Genomic DNA, 18,283 nt, shown 5'->3' with positions numbered 1-18,283 from the left:
TCATTTGAAATAAGAGTCTGTTTTAAGGTCCTAGTGGACAGCTATATGCATCACCAAAAATCGCCATTATACTAGCATGTCAAAGTTATAGTACATTGGCTGGATAGTGAGGCAAAGTTTTACTGGGTTCAGTAGATATATGTCAGTCTGGAAATGTTCACAAGCTTGATTATGACAGAGTGATGCCCTTTTTCGCCTGGAGTAGCCCACGAGTACTACTCATCTAGGCTCTACTTCAGCAAGGTACATAAGCACGTATCTAAATACAAGCATGATTAATCCACTTGAAATGAACATATTTAAAGTTGCTGCATTGGAGCCTTAATAAAAGGTGGTCGAGTCAGGCCTCATATTAATAAGTTTTAAAAACTGATCCCTATATATCTTTACCTTTTCCAAATTTAGCACAACTGGGAAGTGACTAGTAAAGACAAGTTCACCACCACCCAGATAACTTTAAACCAAGCAGAGTACTTGATTCAGATCTCACTCAACACCATGAAACTAGAGTAATCCCACTGATTTAAATGATGCTGCTCCTGATTTACAACAGTGTGTGATCACCATCAGACCTTTAGTTTCTCATGAACTCAAGACAAAATGTAGTAAGAAAGACTAATCAAACACTGGGTATTTATTTGAACTCTTTGAATAAAGCTGCCTGATTAACATTTCATCTAAAAGTGATAGCAGTGATTGCATCCATTAGTATGATATATGTGGGAAAAGGTACAGTATTGCAAAAGGAAGAAGCTTGAGCAATTGCATAAAAAAGAGTTAACTAACAAGGGTCTTCAAGGAAAGACACTTTGAAAGCCCAAATTTCTCAGACAATTCTTCCAAGTTATCTAACATTTCTAGCAGTCAGTGATGCTCCTTATTCTGCAACTAATTACAAAATGTCAAGTACACTTAAGCAAAAGAAACTGACTATACAGGAGAAAGTCGCTAACCACATAAACACCAAGCCTTCTGTAGCTATTGATTAATCTAAATACATCATCAGCATCCAGGGGAGGCTTGTATTAAGGGCCTCAATATAAGTATCCTTGTTGCCCTAGTTTGCATTCCCAGGATGACAAACACAAGAGGTCTTGACAGTTTAGAAGTAATTGCTAATTAGAAAACATTAGCCACATTAATTTCTACAAGAAAGATCCCGACTGTGAGTCAGGTCCAAACACCTAGAGTTTTACAATAAGCAAAAATTATTGATTTCTTTATTACAAGGTGATAAATTTTTTTTTAATTATTTGAATATGGTGAGAATTACAGGCTGAATGTCCCAAAATAACCCGGGAGCTGGAATATCAAGCACATTATTCAAACACAACATTTACCATTTTCTTCCCGACCTCTCAATGTCCCAGGAAAGCCACAGCCACCATTTATCACTGTTACTTGCTCGTTGACCTATTGGACACGCAGGGTATGTCAAATTCCAGTTTTGTTTTAAAAAAAGTATTACTTACTTAAAAAAAAACTAAATAAGGTCCCCATCTTACAAATCCATAATAGCCTCATGAGAAGGAACAACTCCTGTAACTAGGCATTTGTGGAATCAAGCTGATAGAGTGTAAAAAGATTTAAAAAAAAAAAAAAAAAGGTTAAAAAAGAAGGGGTGTGAGATGAGAAAATCCCTGTCCCTTATAAACCAATTGCAATCACAAAGAAATCTGTAGTAAACTGTATATCGCCTGCCTACTGCCATTCCATGGAACAGAAATTAGTGAGTCTGGACACATCATGGGCTTCAAAAAACAGACTACAATATTATGTTAAATTTAAGTCAAATAAAACTCTGAATGCCCCTCTTACCCTTACTACTGAGGACATTCTCAATACTAAATTAAATGTGATTTTGTTTATAGGTTCCCTTTAAAAGTATATGCTCTTTTTTTTCTTTCTAAGGGCAAAAAACATCTGGATTCTGTGATGAGGAAGGAAGTTATACAGGAAAACCTCAGAGTTATGAACTGATTGGTCAACCACACACCTCATTTGGAACTGGAAGCATGCAATCGGGCAGCAACAGAGACAGAGAGACAAAAAAAAAAGAAAAAGAAAAAAAAAGGGCAAATACAGTACAGTACTGTGTTAAATGTAAACTACTAAAAAATAAAGGGAAAGTTTAAAAAAGATTTGACAAGGAAAGGAAATTGTTTCTGGGCTTTGCTCATGTAAATTAAGATAGTTAAAAGCAGCATTTTTCTTCTGCATAGTAAAGTTTCAAAGCTGTATTAAGTCAATGTTCAGTTGTAAACTTTTGAAAGAACAACCATAATGTTTTGTTAAGAGTTACGAACAACCTCCATTCCCAAGATGTTCATAATTCTGGAAGGGGCGAGGCTTTGGGCAGAAGGGGCGGGGCCTCAGGGGTCAGCCTCCCTCAGCTCTGGCGGTGATTTCAAGGGCCTGGGGCTCCGGCCTCTGTCTCTAGAATTACATCTTTTAAGATCTGCCATGTATACACACACACACACACACACACACACACACACACACACGAGAGAGAGAGAAATAGATAAAAGAATACTAATCTCAAACTCTCAGTCCAAGGACAATAAATGTTGACAAAGAGAGAGTATCCAAGAGTGGAAATATTATAATTAACTATGATTTACTGAATAATATATTATATTATTGGCATGTCATGACCGAATTATATGGTGTGATTCTAATGTGTTTAATAAGTTACTCACAGAGCTTGTTAATGATGGATAAGCAAAGAACTGTTCAGAAATTTTTAAAGTTATTTTAAATTAACTGAAAGCAAAAGTAACAGTGGTTGAGTCAAGATTCCAAGAGGCTCTCAAATTATACTTTTAAAAACAAACTATAATTCGGGATTTTGACCAATCTGTTCTTCCATAAGGTCATCTCAGGTTACTGTAGTAAATAATCACACACTTGGAGAGTGTTTCTTAACCACAGATCTCAAAGTGCTTCTCAAAAGCGGCCAAGTATTCTGATAGCCATGTTACATGTGGGAATCTGAAACACAGAGGCCCCAGTTTAACAAAGCACTGAACTTTAGGCACATTTGTAAGTTTCATTGACTTCAATAAGACTTAAGCACATGCTCAAATGCTTTGCTGAAACCGGGCCAGAAAGATTAAATGACTTGTTCAAGGTCACAAAGTAGACGATAGCTTGCACAGTCTAGTTTACATTAGACAGCATAAAAGAGAAGGTAGGGACAAAAAATACAAATATGGAACAAAGAGGGTAGAGGGAGGAGTAGTAAGAGTCCAACTTCATGTACCTTCATGAAGATTTTTGTCAATTCCCCTTAGTTCTTTTCCCTCCTGGTTTCTGCATAAGCTCCATATTGCTGCAATAGTCATTTGTACTCAAACACTGCTACTGATCAATCAAACAGGCTTGTTGTTGCCTTGTAAGGCTAACCCTCTTCCTCCCTACAGGTGTGGGGTGCACTGGTTCTGTACACTCACTCCAAGTTTTAATAAACCTAGTGAGCAAGTGGCCAAGCATGAGTCAAATATGAATCGCCTCAACAACAACAGATTTTTATATTATTAAGCCTTCCTCGCATGCCTGCACCAGATCTTCTTTAACAAGTCAACCCTAATAGATGCACAAGAAGCAGCAGCTGCCTGAGTAAGCCATGGGCAGCAAAAACCCAATTTCAATGAGGGCTGAATGTTTTACAAATAGAACTTACTTATATTTTTGGGGAGACCTGTGAAACAATCACCATTCCCTGAAATATAAAAAATTCTAGTCTAACATGATCAAATTACTGCCCTAAGAATTCTTTGGGATAAATCCCTATATTTAACTGACTTATTTACAGTAGAACCTCAAAGTTATAAACACCAGAGTTATGAAGTGACCGGTCAACCACACCCCTCATTTGGAACCAGATGCACACAATCTGGCAGCGGCAAAGACCAAAAAAAAAAAAAAAAAAAGGCAAATACAGTACAGTACTGTGTTAAACAAACTATTAAAAAAGAGAAAATGGCATTTTTCTTCTGCATATAAAGTTTCAAAGCTGTATGAAGTTAAAGTTCAGTGGTAAACTTTTGAAAGAATAGCCATAACATTTTCTTCAGTCACAAACATTACCAAGTTACAAACAAACTCTATTCCCAAGGTGTTCGCAACTCTCAGGTTCTATGTATGTAAAAAGTATGATGAGGGACATCTTTATGTTCTCCCTCTCTGCCCCAGCCTCCTGGTGCAGAAATACTGGGTTTTTTTTCATCTCCAGTAGTCACTTTCATTTATATTTTCATTCCCTCTAAAGCACCTGGCATTGGCCACTGTTGGAAGACAGGATACTGGGCTAGATGAACCATTGGTCTGACCCAGTATGGCCGTTCTTATTTTCAAATTTTTTTTTTTTTTTTTTTTTAAACAGAACTATACTTAAAAAAAAGTAAAATCACAAGATGAGATTCTCCTTCATGAAGCTCAAAGCTCAGCTCTATTACCAAGAAGCTTAGTTGCCCCAGTTTATCAGGAAGGAAATCTGGAACAGTGTACTTATGTAAGGCTATATTGTACTTTTGCAACCTGCCCAGTAAAAGAGGCAGTGTGTAGTCTATGAGATTTGGGATGGACCAGCTTATGCGTCTGCACAGGGACATAGCAGGAAGTAAGGCACACTGTCATACCCCTGCACAGCCTTCCCAAACGATGGTGCAATGCTTCATACCCATTCCTCCTCCTCTTCTCCCTCCACCCCCAAATGCTAAAATGGGAGAATGGGAGGGTAGCGGGCAGAGGATGGGGAGTTTGCAACGCCTCATCGCTCCACTCCCAGCGTGCTTTCTGTCCACCTGCTTACAGTGGGGGAAATGCAGAACTTACTATCTCCTTTGTATTTGGACTTAGTCTGGAGAGACCATACGGGGGTGGGCCTTATGTGAGCGGAAAGGCCAAGTGCAATCTGGCCCTACTCTCCTACACTGAAAGAATGGTATATGGTCTTATCTCACTTGAGATTATGTAGCTCATCACCACGTTGGCAGTAATAGTAGATTACACACACAACAAGTTTAAAAAACAGGAAATACATAACTGAGATTGGGGCAGGAATAAAACAGGGGTGACCAAGTAGGGAAGAAAAAAACCTGCTGCTTTCTTTATCTGCTGATCTAGGTTCCCCTATTCTTTTGGTTGCATAGTGTCTTTTAAGAATACAAGATCTCTGGCACAGGGATCTGTTCTACCTTGCATCCTGGAAAACACCTAACACACTTTGGGGCACTACACAAAAAATAAACATAATATGAATGCACTTCACAGAGAGAGTAGATCCCTGTGCTTCACATCAAGCATGATAAAGTTACTTTATATGTTATACGCTATTATTGCTTATGACAGACAGGCTGTCATGGAGAGCATTACTGAACATATTGGAGCAACTGCTCCTTTTAAGGGTTAGTTTTTTGAGGAGAGGGAGTTAAATAAACAAAAACAGTTAACATTTTTTTGCATGGTATAGCATTATTGTTTAACCTACCTTGAAATAAGAAATAAAAGGTCTGCAGTTCAACTCTAGTTCATTAGCTTAAAAAAATGTTCAGCTAATGCTGCGTACTAAGTCAGAGTAAGTGAATACACGATAATGTAACTTCTCATTGCTCTACTTTCATTCAGAATGCCCTTATAAACAAGATGGTGCATCGCAAGGGGCTTATCCTGGAGAAGTATATTTAAGTAAAGAGATAATATGGAAAAAAATTGGCAGTCAGAGATCAAAATTAAAGAGCTTGAAGCTATGAAGATATTGACTTAGCTACCAGAATTTGATGGATGATAGCTTATCTATAGCTTCAACATTGAAGTTTGTGTTAATGCCCTTGTCAGAAAGCATTAAGTCTAGTGCTAAAAGAAAGTTAGCTACGTGAGTTTAAAAATATGTAATATCAAAGTGAATACAGAGAAATATTTGTAAGAGAAAGTAAGAACTCTGCATTTTTCCTTCTATTCTATTCCTTCTTCTGTTTAAAACCCTATAATGCATCAAACGAGACTGATCAGGCTTTAGATCACTACGGCCCAATTCCTGCAAATATCTCAATATGTGCACAAAATGAAGTCCCTGTGTTAGGTGCTTTAGTCCCACTTTCAGGACCACTGTGATACACAAAACTCCAGCCAAATCCCGAAGGTGTTTAAACTCACTTGGCCCCAAAAAGTTTTTGCAGTAAAAGTTCCTTGGGCACCAACGTTTGTGCCTCTGAGCATGCAAGTTGCTGCCTCTCTCTAGGCATCTGGATGCCTACCTCTCACTTAAGCCCTAGAGAAATTAATGAACTAGGGTAGACAGGCTTTTGGCTGCCTCCATTGTGCTCAGAGGCTGACTCATTGGGCCCCTCAGGCGAGTTCTCAGAAGACAGCTGAGGAAAAGGAGCTCCCTCCGAACTTTTAGCCTGGAGACTAGGGTACTCACGTGGGATGTGGAATATCCCTGGGTTCAAATCCCTTCTCCCCCTCATGGGGATGGGGAACTTGAACCCAGGAGTATTCCACATCCCAATGAGTACTCTAACTACCAACCTACAAGCGATGAGGGAAGTCAACCTCCTCCCCATCTATGAATTGCTAGCAGCAATAGTTGCCTCTGTCTGAGAGTGGTGGGTCTGATCACACATCCATCGCATTGGCATCTCCCAGTTGCTAGCTTAGAGGGCTCCCTCTCTAGCATATTGTTTTTTGTGAATCACAGTATAAGGTGCCTAACTATCCCAAATCAGGCTCTGTGAATTAGTGATTTTCTAGGTGCCTAAAAGCCAAGTGGTATGACTCTCAGTGTCACAAAGCTTAACTTATTTTGTGCATATAGCCCTCAGATCTTAATCTTAAGAGTATTTGTTGAGTCTATGTTGCATGTTTCTCTTGAAAGAAAACACAGTTTTGGACGAGCAGCTACATGGAAAAACAAAACAACTCTCCCTCCTCCCCGCAAGATCTTTTATAGAAGGAATCCAACAGTGGAGCCCAGTCATCTTCAAACAATCCTGTAATATGTATTGGAACTGTACAAAACAAATATCAATGTTATACCAATAGAATAAAAACCAGCAGGATCTTATTAAGAGGGATAAGGCAAAGATGCCACATTTATTTTAAATATACTGATAAAGCAAAAGATAAAAGTAAACAACTTTTTGGTGGAGAATTGCGAAAGGGGGAATATTGGTAAAATGCCTCAGTTATTGTAAACATTGGTGTGCACACAGCCGGCTCTATAGAGAGCGGTTCTATTTTTGGTTAACCAAAGCCTACTGACCTCCGGAGGGTAGAGGCTTCATAAAAGAGCTCATAGAAACTTTAAGCTACAATTAATCTTATCCAAAGTGTTCACTGAGAAATCAGGGGTAACAAGAGCCTATAGGTAAAGCTGCTCGCTGAACGAGATCAGGGGTAGCAGGATAAGATAATTTAGGCTGTGTCACTCACTGCAAGGGTTCAGGGGTGACAAAGGAAACTATACATGTGTTAAAAATGTTTAAGAAAAGACAAGGGAGAACAGTCTCAGGGGGAGGAATGGAGTTTGAAGGAGCTCCAACCTCACCTTTTGTAAAAGAAATAACACCCTTTAAACAAATCCTTTAGAGATACTGGCACAGTCCTTGGACTGAACAAGCCCTTGCAGATGCTTGCTCTATTTCATATCTAGAGGATTATATTGGCCCAATATATCCTCATATGTAAACCCCCAAATGCAGCAAAAAGAGACGCTGCAGGGATCTGGCTGCTGTGGGAGGCTTGTAATGACAGCTACCTCCACCTAACAGCCTGTAAAGAGGAAAACTTAGTGTTTCTCGCTCTGATCCTGGGAAGGATTTTTATATTTGGTGTATGAACCCTCGGTGGTAGAAGCCCGAGCAATACAGAGGGAAGCTTAGCGTCTCTCCCTCTGGCCCAGAGTGGGTTAAAATCATAAGATACAAATCTCGTTCTGTTAAACCAAACTCTGAAGAATATAGGAGTTTGGGCAATGTAGTGTGGTTTTTGTTTGTTTGTTTTGGTTTGTTTTTTGTGTGTGAGTGATATTGTGGTCATTTCATAATTTTGAAATAAATGTTTAAGGAAAGGGACCAGGAAGGGTGGGGGCTGGTTGAGAAGCCCACCCGCCTTGCTAAATTGGTAGTGGAACAAAGCTTGTGCCCATGGAAAGGAAAGGTTCATTGGAAAAAGCAGGATCAGGCCCAGACAAGCAGGCAAGCAACAAATAGAGAAATTGGAAAATTGGTTGGAAGCCTTAAAGGGCATAGTGGCAAGAGTAAGAAAGCAGTAAGTGCAGGCATGAATCCCTGAAACAATACTTAAAATGGTAAAATCTAATTGATAAAGGTGTCATTTTGGGAGATAAACAGTAATTTAAGGAAAGACCCTGAAAAGTTAACTCTACAGAGGCTGAAGAGAATTAAGCAGTTAAACTTTGTGAAAATGTTAAAAAGTACCATGTTAAAGAGAAAAGGAATTCTTGGTTTCTTTGCAGCCATTCTGAAGGAAAAATGGGCCCTTTTCCAAAGGAATGTCTGTAAATAATCCAGGTATTTGAAATAATTTGACTATGGACAATTTAGTCAAATTTGTTAAAAACATGAGGGGATTCTATTGGAACTTAACTGACCCAAATGTATGAAGGGAATATAATCTATGTACAGCTATGTAAAAGCAGCAATATAGAAGAGATGTTAAGGAAAAGAAAATGTGTATGTATCTATTTGTGGAAATATGTAAGGTTCTAAGAACCTAAACAAACACATCTGATTTGTAAAACTCCTGTTTTGTAGGTTTAAGATAAATTAGTTTTGTTTTGTTTTTAATGTGTAACAAAATAGCAGATGAGAGCTATTGTAAAAGAATAAGAAATTAACAGTGCTCTCTGAAGCAACGCTAGGGGTAAGGTGCACAAAACAAAAAGAAGCACTGCTAGAAACACTGAGCCTTAAGATGGCTCTGTGTAATCAGACTGTCATCTTGACGAGGGTACATGAAAACTCTGTGAAAACAAAAGGAAGCAGCTGCAGTTTGGCTTTTATGGAAGACCTGTAACAAGGCAAATTCCTTCAATTGGCTACATGCAAAAATGAAAAACTGCACCAAGATTTACAAGCCTCTGCTGCAAAAGCAGAGAAATAAAATGTATGTCCATTAGTACCCAAATCCAGTTAGATGTCCTTAAGGTTGGGTACAGAGAGTTAAAACAGCACTCTCAAATCTTACAGCAACAGTAACATCAGAAGAAGGAACATTTAAGACCCCAGAAGGGACAGATTTTTGGGACCCCTCTGGAGATTAGGAAGGGAGATATTTGGGTAAATTCCTCCTCCCAGGGCCAGAATGCCCTTGCAACAGTACCAACAGTGCCTGCTTCTGCCTCAGACCTCCAGGCCATGGCAAAGTGGCTGGGGATTTTAAAATGGAAAGAAAAAAAAATTTAACTCACAAAGAAATGCACCACTTAATTAGCATTTGTGCAGCCCCGAGTACCGAACACACTGTGGCAGAGACTAATCAGGTTCTGCCATGGTGGGAGCACTGTGCTAATTTGTTTCCAAGCTTCTATCTTTCAGGATCTGAACCAGAACATCAGGAGAGCTGGTACCAGCTGAAGAGTTATAAAATACCATGGTTATAGTGTCGCGACAAAGTCTGTGTTCAGAGTTCTGTGTTGCATGTTCTGTATTGTGTTGCATATTCTGTGTCTGTCTCTAGTGGTGTCCTGTGCTAGCATTGGGTCCAGAGAAAGAGGGGATAGTACACTAGACAGGACAAATGTCTTTTCTTCTCTCTACTTCCCCCATATCCATCCAACTTATCAATCACCACTTGTGTCCAAAAGACTTTGGTCCCCAGTGCATCAAGTTTATTTTTTGTTAGATTCTCTAATAGTCATTTTGTTGTTAATTTTTGTTATTGATACATTTGTATTGTTAGTTACATTTGCTTGTACTGTTAATTCCACACTTTCCTCTATGCACTCTGTATTCTACTTCCCCAAGCCCTGAAGGGTAGTTCTTGGGCCCTCATAACCTGTAAAACCTTAGCCCATGATTGCACGGCCCCATCTTTCAGGTCCCAGGCAACCTCTTAAGAACAACTGTTAGAAATAGGGGATTCTGCATTAAAAAGGTCCTAACCTCAGTAACTTTTATTGTTTGATGTCTATTGCAGCATCAAACTTGGGCCTCATTTTATTTATCAATGTATCTAACTATTGTAATGGTTTTAGGTTTTATTGTATTCCCAATTATTATAATTGTTTGCATTTCTGTTTATATTATATCTGGTGTTTAGTCAATTGTAATGATTTTAGTTATATTCACCTGCTTATAATTGTTTGGTTTTATTTACAACAGATCACCTGTGCCCTACAATGACAACAACTACTGTACTGTAATGATCATAGATCAAGGGGCGGAGTGTTGTAGGAGCAGCAGTGATCTGTATGCAAACGGCTATAGCTATGGGATGCACTGAAATGCAGATACTTGCCCTATCTACTTTGGAACACAAAATGTTTTGGGTAATTTTGGGTAATATTAAGCTTTTAATGCATTTGTTAAAACAAAGGAAATGATCTCTGTTTGATACTTACCAATATGACAGGATGCAGTATGTTTCCAGCACTCTGAAATCAGACTTGTTAATTGGGGAAATAATTGTAAAAATAGCACACCAACAGTCTCTGGAGGAAAAGGTGTGGAAGGTTAGCCCACTCCCCATATTACACATGGGATCATTCTGGCTGCCTCGGACCTCGAGCCAGTGGGCCGGGGAGGGAGGAAAACTATTGGACACCAGAGGTTGTACCAAATGGACTCCTCAAAAGTGGGTATGCCTCACCTTACCTGTTGCCCTAGAGCCTTGTAGTAAAGATGTTTCATTGGGATCATGTATGTGGGATGAATTGGATAATGACACCAAAGTATTGTATAATGGACAATGTGTATGTATCCACTCGTGGAAGGAAGTATTTTGGGAGGATAGGAGTGTTAGCAACCCCCCAGTAGATGAATGTAAATGCAATGTCAGTACTGTTTTTACTAGAGATCACACTTACTATTTACCGTGGCCAAAAGAAGTCCCAGCTAACACCAACAGCTGAGCTGGCCGACTTCTCAATTGACCTTGGAATTAGATGGCAAGACCTTACTGATAGCCTCATTAAAAGCAAAGAAGTGACCAAATTTTAGAACAGACAGATGACCAAGTAGGAAATCAGACTAGTCCTATTATACATGCCAGTGGGGACATGTTACGAATTGCCACCGCAGAGAAACAAATTACAATCTACCACTGGTATGATATTTTCTCTGGATGGTCCTCGACTACCACTGGCATCCTATCAGTAATGCTACACCCTTTGATGGTAGTCTTGATATTAAATTGCATTTGTATAATTGGTATGCATGGCATGTATGTTCAGATAAAAAGAATGTACGCTAAATTGGAATCACAAACACATGTTGCCTCACAGTACCTTCTCTTAAACAGGTTAAAAAGAAAGTGACAATAACGATTATATAAATATCCTAGTGTCAAAAGGGGGATAATGTAGGGATATTAAAGGAGGTGCTAACGGTGATTCCCCCAAGTGACAGTGACCTCCTCATAATTTGTCCCCCACACTTTAAAATCCAACAGTTTCACCAAATACAAAAATCTCTTGGGTCTTCTGTTAAAACTTGTAAGCTATTGTCTGTAGAAACCATTGATTATATCTATCCTGTGAAAGATACTTTATTACTATGTAAAACTTACAAACAAGTTAATTGACTTTGTTCTTGAAGTAATTGATACAATGTAAACAAACACTATAAGCTGTTAAGTGATTTTCACTTCATTCAAGGGCTCCTAGGACAGACCCCCACCCTCTGTGATTAAAGGGCCGGGAGTCTCAAATGAATTAGCACACACCCTGAAAGTGGTGGAGACAGTGGGTATGTCTCTGGGTCCGGCGGCAGGCAATTGATGTTCTGGGATCGATTTATCGCGTCTGGTTTAGACGCGATAAATCGATCCTGGAAGTGCTCGCCATTGACACCGGTACTCCAGCTCGGCGAGAGGAGTACGCAGCATCAACAGGGGAGCCCCCCTGCCGCGTCTGGACCCGCGGTAAGTTCGGACTAAGGTACTTCAAATTCAGCTACGTTATTAACGTAGCTGAATTTGCGTACCTTAGTCCAAAGTGGGGGGTTAGTGGGGACCAGGCCAGTAAATTAAAATATGGTTAAGGTATGGAATGTATGCTGATGAATGCTTGATATACATGGATGGTTAGGGAGGTGCCAGCCTAGAAAGGGAGTATCCATCGGCCGAAGAATGTGTCGAGTAGGACCACCAGACAACCCCCTGAGGGTAAACTGGGATCCACCCCATCACCTGGAAGGATGAGAAACACAAACTTTGGACAGTGTGGAGCCACCAGGAATGTGCCACTTTGGACAGGAATGTGCCATCTGCTGATTGAGTCAGCAACAGCAGGATGAAACAGTTCCCATAGACTAACATAGGAATTAATTCCTATAAGAATGGACTCTAAAGACTGATGACTGAGTCTCTGGTTCTGCTGCCAACCTCCAGGAGCATCACGTCCACCTGACACAGACTCGGCTCCATCCTCATGACCAAGATACCTAGCCAGTAACTTGGCGTGAGCAACTTCTAGTCTGGTAACTATAACACCTATACAGAACTTGAATGAATGATTGTGTGAATGAATATATATATATATATATATAAAGAAATAAGTAGTCAAACAACGTTGTTTACTTTTATCTTTTGCTTTATCAGTATATTTACAATAAATGTGGCATCTTTGCCTTATCCCTCTTAATAAGATCCTGCTGGTTTTTATTCTATTGGTATAACATCAAGCATTAAGATGCAACCCAAGGCTTTTTTACCTCAAAATACCTGAAAATAACGTATGCAGTCACAATGATGTATATGTAATTAAACTAAGGGTAAATACAGTAGCAATGTATATTATTTATCCTTCACGATAGGGAAAAGAGCTTGAAGCACTTAGAATAATGTGCAAACAGAGTGATGGATATTCACCTATACTTTATTGTTCTTTTTCTTCCTCAGACTCAAGCCTCGACAAGACTGTCATAAATTAGAATTCTCATCTTCTAGCCAGATCAACCACAAGGCAACTATCACAGAAAAGAGGAAGAGGAATAACGGATATAGAGATGTGCAGCATCTTAGGGCTGACCCTGCTACATTCCAAAGCTGACAAATAGTTACATATTAAAAATGAAAAAGTATTTCAATTTATAAAACAAAAACAGACTGTGTTTAAGTTCTCAATCTAGATGCTTGATATTCCATTTTACCATGACTGAGTTTTATTTAGTAAAATGTCTTTTTCTGGGCTATCTGCTCCTATTTTTTTATGTCTGATGATGTTGTATCTTCCTTCTTTAAAGTCAATGGCATTCCATTGGCTTCACTGAACACTGGATCAGGCCATAAAAAAAACTATACAGGTCAAATAAATAGAGATGAATGAACGTGGGATTAGCAGCAGGGCCCATCAATTCAGGAGGCAATATCTCAGAAGGCAAATTGACCCGCAGGAATACATTAGCTAGTTCCTGTCTGACCTTGCAGTGGAATAAACCTAGAAAAGTCTACAATCCAATTACCATTGATATTGTACCCAAATGCAATTAATCTCTTGTCATTATACTATTGTTGCACTTCTAAAGGAAATAAATTAGATTTAATGCCTAAACAGATGGCAGCACTCCATACACTAGGATCACAGTAAAAAGATATGAATGAGAACATTTTACAGATATTATTCAAAAGAATATCACTATAATTATTTTGATCAACATAGCCATAGCACCCTGTGTTTCACTTGAAATGATCATATTTTATGATTCTCGGAGCTATAAAGCAATCATATAAATACACATGAAGAGCTGTTCACCTGGCAGAGGCCTTGCTGGAGCTGGGGTGATTTTTGGTAAGCTTATTAACATGTATGTAGGTTCTTCTATTGTTCTCAATACTTTTTTCTCTGTAATGTTTTCATTTTAAGAATAGATGTGCTTGCTTAGAAATATTTGTATGGAAATATAACTCTGGGCAGTCATGCTGTATATTGCCTCTGAGGAATGAAGGCAAAGCAGGCCAGCTGAGGCAAGCTTTCTTGCTGAGGAATTCACAGAGTAAAACGGAGAACTCTGCAACCTGGAAATATCGTGGTCAAGAGGGAGAGAGACATGTATATCTGCTCAACAGAGGTGACAGCTAGAGAGCTGGGAGTCTAAAGTAGAAGCACTTGCTGGATCACAGGGGGGGGATACAGTTGCCCTAAACTGTGACACTCTCTATGAAGTCTTGTTTGCTACTGGCATAAATTCCAAATAAAACAATCAGCACAACAGAAAATGATGAAGTAGGAAAAAAAGGGGGAATTAAGCCAACAGGGAATTGTTTTCTCAATTTGAACTGGTTTGATCCGGATGGTGGCGATAGACGGAGTCTGGCCTGGATAAATTATTCTTAAGGGTTTGCTGCAACAGAGTTACATATGCAGAAAAGATTGTGTCTTAATTTCCGAAGTTGTGTTATAGTGCCATTAGTAGCGGCACTGCCCAGTATGTTAAAAACAAAGGAATTATCTAGCTATAACATCAACAGATACGTTTATAAAGCAACATTATAGCTGTTGATATGAAGAATCAGCCATCCATTAATGGGAGTGTTAATACCCAATAATGAACCTTCACCTGGGGCCTAGTTTTGTTCACTGTCACAGTAATTTTACACTTCAAGAGAGTCACTATTGGGATATAACTAAGACCAGAATTAGGCCCAAGATGTTTATTCATCTGGGCAAAGTCTTTAGCTGGGTGCATGTTTGATTAAACAAAACCCTCATTTGGTCTAATTAAAAATATTTTCATACAGCTCCTGTGAAAGAAAGTTACTTTCCTGAGCCAGGAAGTTAGAAATGGAAAACTATTAGCAGCAGTAAAATGTCAGTAAGCAGGCAATATGTTTTAGGTGTTAAGAGCTTTGAGACTCTGCTAGCAAGAGAGCATCAAGGGAGTGATATGGGATAGCTTTGTATCTGCCCTAAGGATCACATCACAAGATGCTGTTACTGTCACTTAAGAAATTTTGTTTTACATACATCTTATTTTTACAGCCTGTAACTACACCTAGTTAAAAAAGCCCAGGGAAAAATCTCCACCCTGCAATTATTTAAACTGTTCTTGCTGTATTGTCTGAGCCTTCTTTGAGATTATGGCCTCAATCCTGCAAAGATTTATGCATGGATTAAATTTTACTGGTGAAGTTTATACGCTTTCATTTCAATGCGACTATTCATGTACATAAAATTAGGCATATGGGTAAATCTTTGTAGGATTAGCATTAATCTGTTAAAAATAAATACAGTAGCATTTATCAACTATTGTACAAGTGATCAGAGTCTAAATTGACTCCTTCTGAACATCTGAGAGAGGCATCAAGTAAATCAGAGACTGCCTTCCATTGGTCAGAATAGTCAATGAGTGGTTCTGTGTGAATACTCCTTGCAAAAAAGAGGTCGAGAAACTCTATTTGCAATCAAAATTTTGGAGTACTGGAAAAAGTAAGTTTAAACCACAAAAGTGAGCTCGGAACTGGCAGAGTGAAACAGATGTATTAGATATACACATTTATTCACTTAAAATAAAAAGAATGAAAGGATGCTTAAGAGGAGAGAGGCATGTTTTATTTTCATGAGTTACAGTGACTATACCCATGAGTTGAACAGCCATATATCAGTAAAGCAGTCATTGCAAAAATTTGAACGCAATGTTAGTACTATCTTTAAAGGAGGAGCTATAATACCATTGTAAGTTTTATACTTCATTATAAAATATATTGGTACCCAATATGCAAATATTGCTTCAGTTAAATATTCAAACAGCAGATGAGGAACATACCAGTCCTGGACTACTGTGGTTATCATAATGAAAATGGTCTGATGGTTAAAGCATAGGGCATTGAGATGACTCTCAGGCCTGTGCTCTTTATCATCCCATGTTTTACTCTCAAGTCATCTAAGTGCCTCATTTTCTCCACTTGTAAAATGATATTACCACATGAAACTGGGGATTCCTAATTCACTCATGTTTGTGAAATGTGGAAAAGGGGCATGTGTGTACACCTGTCTGTGTAAGGGACATGAAAGGAGACCAAGTTAAAGGGGTCAGCAGAGATTGTCCATCAAGGCCTTGAAACTTAGGACAAGAAGTTTCAATTATATGCACTGCAAAGTAGAAACCCAGTAACCTGTCTATGATAATTGTGTTATTAAAATAAATCTTAACAATAAATTAAGAATAGGTGTATTATTCAGAATGTGAGTCTGATTTAACACAAAGAAAAAAGTGCACAGTTTAAATTTGGTTCTCCAATAGCTTCCTACAAGGGAAGATCAACCACCTTAAAGGGCATTTAGAAGAAGAGAAATGGTTTAGCAAAATTGGTTTTTATTTTTAAATCCCAACAGAATTTTAATAAAATAACCTTGCTAGTGTATATTTTGTTTTTATAAATGGATTTTTTTTAAAATGAAAAAGACTGTCCACAGTCTTTATATGGAGAAAGATTACCCTAAACTTTTTTTTGTGATGTCACAGTTCCAGGGTAACCTATGTCTTTGATCCCTCACTCATTCTCTCTGTGGGCACCTCTTTTGAGTGACAAGCTCATGCTTGCCCTTCTGTCTCTGTAGGGGAACCCCATGATTTACTCTATTCTGAGCCTGAGTCTCCACATTACAGCATCCCTGTTTAACACCCAGGTTACTCTGCAGGTCCAACTGTTTTGGCTGTGCTACAGACTTCCCTCCTGGACTGAGAACAGCATGAAAAAGGACAGAGAAGTTTGTTCAACACAAAGTATTATGTACTTATCTGTAGGAACAGATCAAACAAAGAGAAAAAGGGTTAAAATAACAAACACCAAAGATTAGCATTTCTCTCAAGATTTAGGTAGGCCTGACTTACCCTTGGCACCCTCCTCCTCCTCTTCACAGGGACCAAGGCTGTGTCTGCACTACAGAGACTATACTAGCATAGCTACATTAGCTTAGCTGTGCCAGCATAGCGCCCTAGTGTGTAAATGCAACCTACACCAACAGAAGAACTGTTTCTGAACTCCTCCCAACAGCCTACACCTCCTCGAACTAAGTTAGTTAGCCGACTTCTATCATTCTTCTGCGGACTTAACTGTGTCCACACTTGGGGTTAGGCTGGCATAGTTATGTCTGTCAGGAGTGTGTTTTTTTCACATCACTGACCAACGTAGCTGTATTGGTCTGACTTTTAAATCATAGAATCATAGGACTGGAAGGGACCTTGAGAGGTCATCTACTCCAGTCCCCCATTATTTAAACCGTCCCTGACAGGAGTTTGTCTAACCTGCTCTTAAACATCTCCAATGATGGAGATTCCACAATCTCCCTAGGCAATTTATTCCAGTGCTTAACCACCCTGACAGTTAGGAAGTTTTTCCTAATGTCCAACCTGAACCACCCTTCCTGCATTTTAAGCCCATTGCTTCTTGTCCTATCCTCAGAGGTTAGAGGATAAGAGGTAAAAAGAACAATTCTTCTCCCTCCTCCTTGTAACAACCTTTTGAAAAATTTGGGTTTGTTTAGTCTGGAAAAGAGAAGACAGAGGGGACAAGATAACAGTTTTCAATCTTCCCTCACAGGTCATGTTTTCTAGACCCTTTAATCATTTTTTGGTGCTCTTCTCTGGACTTTCTCCAATTTGTCCACATCTTTCCTGAAATGTGGTGCCCAGAACTGGTCACAATACTCCAGTTGAGGCCTAATCAGCGCAGAGTAGAGTGGAAGAATTAGTTCTCGTGTCTTGCTTACAACACTCCTGCTAATACATCCCAGAATGATGTTCGCTTTTTTTGCAACAGTGTTACACTGTTGACTCATATTTAACTTGTGGTCCACTATGACCCCCAGATCCTTTTCCGCAGTACTCCTTCCTAGGTAGTCATTTCCCATTTTGCATGTGTGCAACGGATTGTTCCTTCCTACATGAAGTACTATGCATTTGTCCTTATTGAATTTAATCCTGTAGACTAAGTAGACTAAGTAAAAGATACAGTCTGCTTCTCTCTCTCCAGTGTGTCTCTTTCTCTCTCCTTTCCCCTACCCCATTTCCCCAGGCTGCTCTTTTTAATGGCTTTCAAGGTCTTTGTTTCCAGTCTCCTGCTTGTAGATCCCATGAGGTCAGAAGCTGGGATCTTC

The 18,283-nt window shown here is 39.1% G+C and overlaps 1 protein-coding gene across 4 annotated transcripts in view; it reads right to left on the bottom strand.

Moving 5' to 3' along the window:
* The window catches only part of ERICH1 (glutamate rich 1), a 109,475-nt gene that overhangs the window by 38,459 nt on the left and 52,733 nt on the right, over positions 1-18,283 (bottom strand). The gene's annotated exons all lie outside the window — the stretch shown is intronic.

Source organism: Trachemys scripta, chromosome 3 (assembly GCF_013100865.1).
Source record: "Trachemys scripta elegans isolate TJP31775 chromosome 3, CAS_Tse_1.0, whole genome shotgun sequence".
Taxonomy (NCBI): Eukaryota; Metazoa; Chordata; order Testudines; family Emydidae; genus Trachemys; species Trachemys scripta.
This window is presented reverse-complemented; position numbering and strand designations above follow the sequence as displayed.